This window comes from Puma concolor, chromosome B2, assembly GCF_028749965.1.
Source record: "Puma concolor isolate L17-30 chromosome B2, mPumCon1.1.hap2, whole genome shotgun sequence".
Lineage (NCBI taxonomy): Eukaryota > Metazoa > Chordata > Mammalia > Carnivora > Felidae > Puma > Puma concolor.
The window spans coordinates 80,263,791-80,270,205 of record NC_141671.1 but is presented as its reverse complement, the minus strand read 5'-3'; the positions used below and the strand labels follow the sequence as shown (position 1 = coordinate 80,270,205).

The 6,415-nt window shown below is 39.3% G+C and overlaps 1 pseudogene; it reads left to right on the top strand.

Moving 5' to 3' along the window:
- Positions 1-1,107: 1,107 nt before the first annotated feature.
- LOC112862715 (ribosomal protein eL42-like) lies at positions 1,108-1,422 on the top strand (annotated as a pseudogene).
- The last annotated feature ends 4,993 nt before the right edge of the window (positions 1,423-6,415 follow it).

Genomic DNA, 6,415 nt, shown 5'->3' with positions numbered 1-6,415 from the left:
GCTCAGTGGGATTTGGATTGGGTCTTTGTAATAAAGAGTCTGACTCCATCTTTGATGTTTGACTACCGACGGCTTTCAAGCCTCATCACTCCTATACCCCTTCTGCAGGCTGATACAAAATCTGATTGCCCCCTTCTTTGGTGCTGGTAGTAAGTTCAAACCACATGAGCCCCAGCCCATGTGGGAGCCCTCATCTCAGTCCCACTCCCTAATCATAGTCTCCTTTTCCTACTCTTTCAAGTCATTTCAGACTACTCTGGGAGCCTGCCTTGCTCTCCATAGAAAGTCCTATATGTAACAAACCCTTCATTCCCTCTTGGTACATGCATAACATCATCAGGCTTGACATCCAAATCAAATTTTGGATGGGAACTGAATATTGGGTAATAGGTCCATCCTGTTCTGCTTCTGCAAGGAACCATACCAGTCTTAACAATCTATATAATTTAGATGCACCAAGAAGAGAAGGGCATTTCAAGGAGAGAAAATTACTTACACAAAGACAGAGAGATGGAAACATGAAAACTGTGTTTGCAGGATGATGTAATTGAAACCACAAGTTTGCACTGATGAGTCAGAGGGTTGGTAATAAGACTAATGTGGTAGTAGGGGGTCATTGAATAGGCTTAGAAATGTGGATTTCTCCTTTTATACATCAAGACACTACCAATGATTTTTTTTTGAATGGGGAAATAATAGAGTCAAATAAGCATAAGAAGAGTATCTATCTACTTATTGGAGGTAAAATGGGTTAGAGGCACAGAGGTCTAGAGGAAAAAAAAAACTATCAAGCCTAGAATGGTAAGAGCTTAGATGCTGTAGTGTCAATGGAATGGGAAGGAAGAGAGGGATGACTGTAAAAATACAGTGGATAGAGACTTAGCAACAGGGATGTTGGAAAAAGGGGAAGGAAAGAATTAAGGATGGCTAAAAGATATAAAATGACTATCACAAGAATAAATTCCATAAAACAAGCATCAATCACTAAATGGATAGTCCCTTTGTGGCACCTATTTGGATAGCCCATCATAAAATGATTCACATCCAATTCAACTCAAGAAGTATTTATTGAGTTTTTCTTTCAATGCTGATAGCATTCTCACAATCATGGTGAACATTTCTAAAACCCTCCAGACTTTCTGCAAGAAGTGTGTCAAGCCCCAACCCCACAAAGTGACTCGGTACAAAAGAAGCAAAGATTCTCTTTATGACCAGGGAAGGTGGCATTATGACAGGAAGCAAAGAAGTTATGGTGGGTAGACTAAGCTGATTTTCCAGAAAAAGGCTAAAACTTACAGAGAAGGTTGTGGTGAGGCTTCAATGTGTTGAGCCCAACTGCAGCTCTAAGAGAATGTTGGCTATGAAGAGATACAAGTATTTTGAACTGGAAGGAGATAAGAAGGCCAAGTGATCCAGTTCTAAGTTTCATATTTTGTAATATTATGAAGACAACCAAATCTTAAGGTTATGTTAAAAAGAAATACTTATTGGGCGCCTGGGTGGCGCAGTCGGTTAAGCATCTGACTTCAGCCAGGTCACGATCTCACGGTCCGTGAGTTCGAGCCCCGCGTCAGGCTCTGGGCTGATGGCTCAGAGCCTGGAGCCTGTTTCCGATTCTGTGTCTCCCTCTCTCTCTGCCCCGCCCCCGTTCATGCTCTGTCTCTCTCTGTCCCAAAAAAAATAAATAAAACGTTGAAAAAAAAAAATACTTATTAAGCATACATTTATTCAACAAATAATAACTAAGAATAGGCACTGTACAAGGTGGAAGGCAAAGAAATAAATAAATAATCAATAGCCCTTTGACCTCAAGGAACTTAAATTCTAGCATGGGGAAACTGCTCTTTATTCAACTCAATATAAAACAAAGTGGTAAATGCTGTATTCATTTAGGAAGAAGGGTCCAGCGTACTCTGAACTGGGAACAATTAACTTTTCCAGGAAGATGACATTTAAGCTGTGCCTTAAAGAATAAACAGTTTTAGCATCACGCATAGACAGTAAGAATGTTTCAAGAAAGGAAGGAACAACAAGAACAAATAAATTTTTCAAGTGAGCCATGTGTTCAGGCTAAAAGCATAGCCCTCAGAGTGGCTTATGGAGCAAAGCACATGTGGAGAGATGTGAAAGAGAACGTGAAAAGGTTGACTTGAACCAGATTACAGAAAAGAAATCACTGAAAGTTAGGCAACAGGAAGCAATCAAAGGACTTAAATTGGAAAAATGATATGTCCTAAGTTCCAGAAAACTTACTCTGATATTGATAGAGGACCAAAGCAACATAGGTGTCTAGATGCAGGAAGAGCAACTGAAAAACTTCTATGAGGTTGAGAAAAGAGATAATGAGAGCATAAGTGAGGTGGTAATGGTGAGAAGAGGAATTTGAAAGAAACCACTTGGAAGGGGACTCCGTAGGACCTGGAAATCAACTGAATATGAGAATGGGGAATAATGGAGGTGCCAAAATCAACAGTTCATACCTTGGGCATTTGGATGGTTGAAGGTGCTCTTAATAGAAGAACCACAGAAAAAGATGAGAGGCTACAAAAGGGTGAGGTGAGATGATAAGTGCACTTTGGGAAGTGTGGAACTTGAGAAATCTACAAATGAAAACATATGCAGATACAGCAGGAAGTTAAAGCCAGAAGTCTAGAGGAACAGTTTTGTGGACCACCACCCCCACTCCAATCACTATAAATAGGTAGTTCTTGAAGCTATTAGACTGAAAGTATTTAAGGAAAGAATGAAGAGCTAGAGAGAGGTGAGGGTAAGGAGGCAAACCATGAGGTAAAGGGCAGAAGGGAAGAGAAAGGTGGCAAGAAGAAACAGCACAGCAGTCATCAAAGGAAAGCACAAGAAGAACCAGGGAAATGGACTGCAAAGCCTCCCCCACCACACACACACAATATACATGTATATATGTATATATGGCTAGTGTTTTTAAATGAAAGGCAAAAATATGAAAACAATGGCTCCCTACAAAAGAGAATGGGATTGGTGTTGAGGGAAAAGGAATGAGGACTAAAGTTCTTTGAGTATGTCTGGTTTTGCAGATTTGACTTTGGGACCACGTAAATATCTTACAAATCAAAAAACAAAATTAGGTTTCAAGAAAACACTTTTCGAAGTTAAAAAAAAATGAACCTAAATGTGTATTTGGTTGGTGGCAAAACCATACAGAAAGAAACCAATTCACGTGATTTTAAGGCACAATAATGTGACTATTCATACATAGTGGAATATATTCTAAAAACAAAAGAACTGAATTCAGTAATCATTTTGTTGGTGGTAATGCTGATATTGATATTCTGACATTGTTCTGTGTGTACCATGGGGGAAAACAAGTGTGCAATGAGATGATATTCTAATACTATCATTCCAATGACAGTGAGAGCCATGATTCTCAGTGTATAAGGAGGAAAGTATAGGGGTGCCTGGATGGCTCAGTTGGTTGAGCAACCGGCTCTTGGTTTCTGCTCAGGTCATGATCTCAGGGTTCGTGGGTTCGAGCCCTGGGTCAGGCCCCACGTTGACAGTACAGAGCCTACTTGGAATTCTCTCTCTCCCTCTCACTCTGCCCCTCCCCTGTGCATGCTTTCTTGATCTCTCTCAAAATAAATAAATATTTTTTAAAAAGAAAGTACAGATGTAAGATTAGATATATTTAGTAAAAGCCTCATCCTCATTTTGAATTGGAAATACCATTACGAGTTCCTAATTTTATCCTAAAAAAATAAGTATTTCCAAGCTCTGCCAATTGAAAAGTCCCACCACAATGATTATTTCAGTGTCAGTGAGTATGCTAGTACCAAGAATTTGTCTCCAAATACCATTTTGGACTGAAAGGAACTAGGGATCCCTAAAGAAATGTTTGATTCCAACTCTGGGACAAGGAAGACAGAAGCTGACCCTAGAACACCTGGTCATGACAGACAGTAACAACGTTATCAAAATCTATTGGACTCTCCAAAAGACTCAGGAGTATACCTGAAGAGGCTCCCACTGGCCAAAGAGGAGAAAATGTGAGCATCTTTACCCTACACTATCTGCAGAACTTCAGAAAGTCTCCAAGCAGGAAGAACCATGCAGAGAGGAGGGTAAAGATGCAGTACTAAGCTGAAAACAGAGGAATCAAGGAAAAATCCGCAGTCCGGATGCTGGAACTCTAGCCTTCTCCACTGCCAACTAAAAACATATGCAGACAGTCTCATACCCCCAGGCAGAAGATGGTAGTGTCCTTCTCTGGAGGAAATGAACCTGAAAAGACAATACATACTATTGTCTATTGTCACCGGGAGGTCAGTTAAAAAGCTCTGAGCCCACAGCACCATCTACCAGTCAATTAGGCCTGCACATGCACACAGATCTTCCAATCAGCTTTTTAGTGTCCTATTCTTAGCTATAAATGGACAATGATTATCAGCCATTTGAGGAAAGCCTCCAACACAAGAACCAAAATGAGACAATGCAGGAAACAGAAGAAAATTTCAAAGATACTATAATTAATAGCTTCAGTGAAGAGAAAATTATCGCAAAAATGACAAATCCAACTGGAGGGTTGGAAAATAAGTTCTAGGAGAGAACAGGGAGCTCAACAACAACAACAAAAACAGAGATTTAGAGAACTGGACAGACAATTATTCCAGAAATCCAGATTAACAGGAGAAAAGAGAGAAAACAATAGAAAGAAAATCGCCAAAGAAATTATAAATTCTTAAAACTACCGGACGTGAATCTGCAGATTAACAAGCCAATGAAATTTAAAAAGACCTGCATCATTATGAAATTTCAAAACTCTAACAATAGAGAAGATCTTGAAAAGCTCTGGGGGATGGGATGAGGGGAAGAACGGATTACACTATGGATCATAACATAAAATGATAGATTTCCAACAGCAATGCCGAATTTAGAAGGCAGTGGAACAATGTCTCAAAAACATTCTGAATGCAATTGTTTTTAGTCTAGAATTCTCTAATCAAACTACTTGCCAACTGTGAGGGTAAAGACTCTTTTAATGAACAGAATTACTTTTTTTTTAATGTTTATTTTTGATAGAGTGAGAGAGAGCAGGTGAGGGGCAGAGAGAGCGGGAGACAGAAGACAGAGAATCCCAAGCAGGCTCCGCACTGTCAGCGCAGAGTTCAATGTGGGGTTGGGACCCACGAACCATGAGATCATGACCTGAGCCAAAATCAAGAGTTGGACACTTCACCGACTGAGCCACCCAGACACCCCGAAAGGACTTTACTTTTTAGAGAAACTTTAGTTTTACAGGAAAAAATGAACAGAAATTACAGAGTTCCCACATGTTCCTTTCCCCCACTTTTCCCTACCAGCCTCCAACCACACAAAGTTTCCTCTATTACTAACATTTTATGGTACATGTGGTACATCTGTTGTAACTGATGCATGAATACGGAAACATTAAGTAAAGCCTATAGCTTCCATTAATTAAGGTTCACTCTTTGTGTTGTACACTTCTATGGGTTTTGACAAATGTATAATGTTATGTATCCACCACTCCAGTATCATATAGAGTTGTTTCACTGCCCTAAAAATCCCCTGTGCCCCACTTACTCATCCCTTTGTCCCTCCCTCCTAAACCTGTCAGCCACTGATGTTTTAGTAAAATATCTCTAAAATTCTGCCTTTCTAGAATGTCATATCATTGGAATCACGCAGTGTGCAGCCTTTTCAGACTAACTCTTTTCACTCAGCAGTATACATCCAAGCTTCCTCCATGCCTTTGCATGACTGGATAGCTCTTGTCTTAATTGCTAAATAATATTTCATTGTATGGATGTTCTACAGTTTGTTTATCCATTCACCTATGAAAGTACATCTTTGTTGCTTCCAAGTTTTGGCAAGTACGAATAAAGCTGCTATAAATATTCGTGTGCAGGTTTTTGTGTGGACACGAATCTTCAATTCATTTGAGTAAATACTAGTGGTCGTGATTGCTGGATTGTATACTGCGTTTCACTTTGTGAGAAACTGCCAAACTGTTTTCCAAAGTGGCTGTACCATTTTTCATTCCCTTCAGCAATGAATAAGGGACTGCTTCACAGCATGTGGTGTTATCAGTATTTTGGATTCTGGCCATTTTCCAATAGGCATGTAGTGGTATCTCATTATTGTTTTAATTTGCAATTCCCTGTTGACATATGATTTGAACAGCTTTCCGTATGCTTATTGCTTATTTGACATCTATATATTTTCCTTGGTGAGGTATCTGTTCAGATCTTCTGCCCATGTTTTAACTGAGTTATTTGCTGTCTTATTATTGAGTTTTGAGAGTTCTTTGTATATTTTGGACAAAAGTCTTTTATCAGATAAGTGTTTTGAAAATATTTTTTTTTCCCAGCCTGTCACTTGTATTTCCATTCTCTTATAGAAAGACACTTTTAGACAAGAA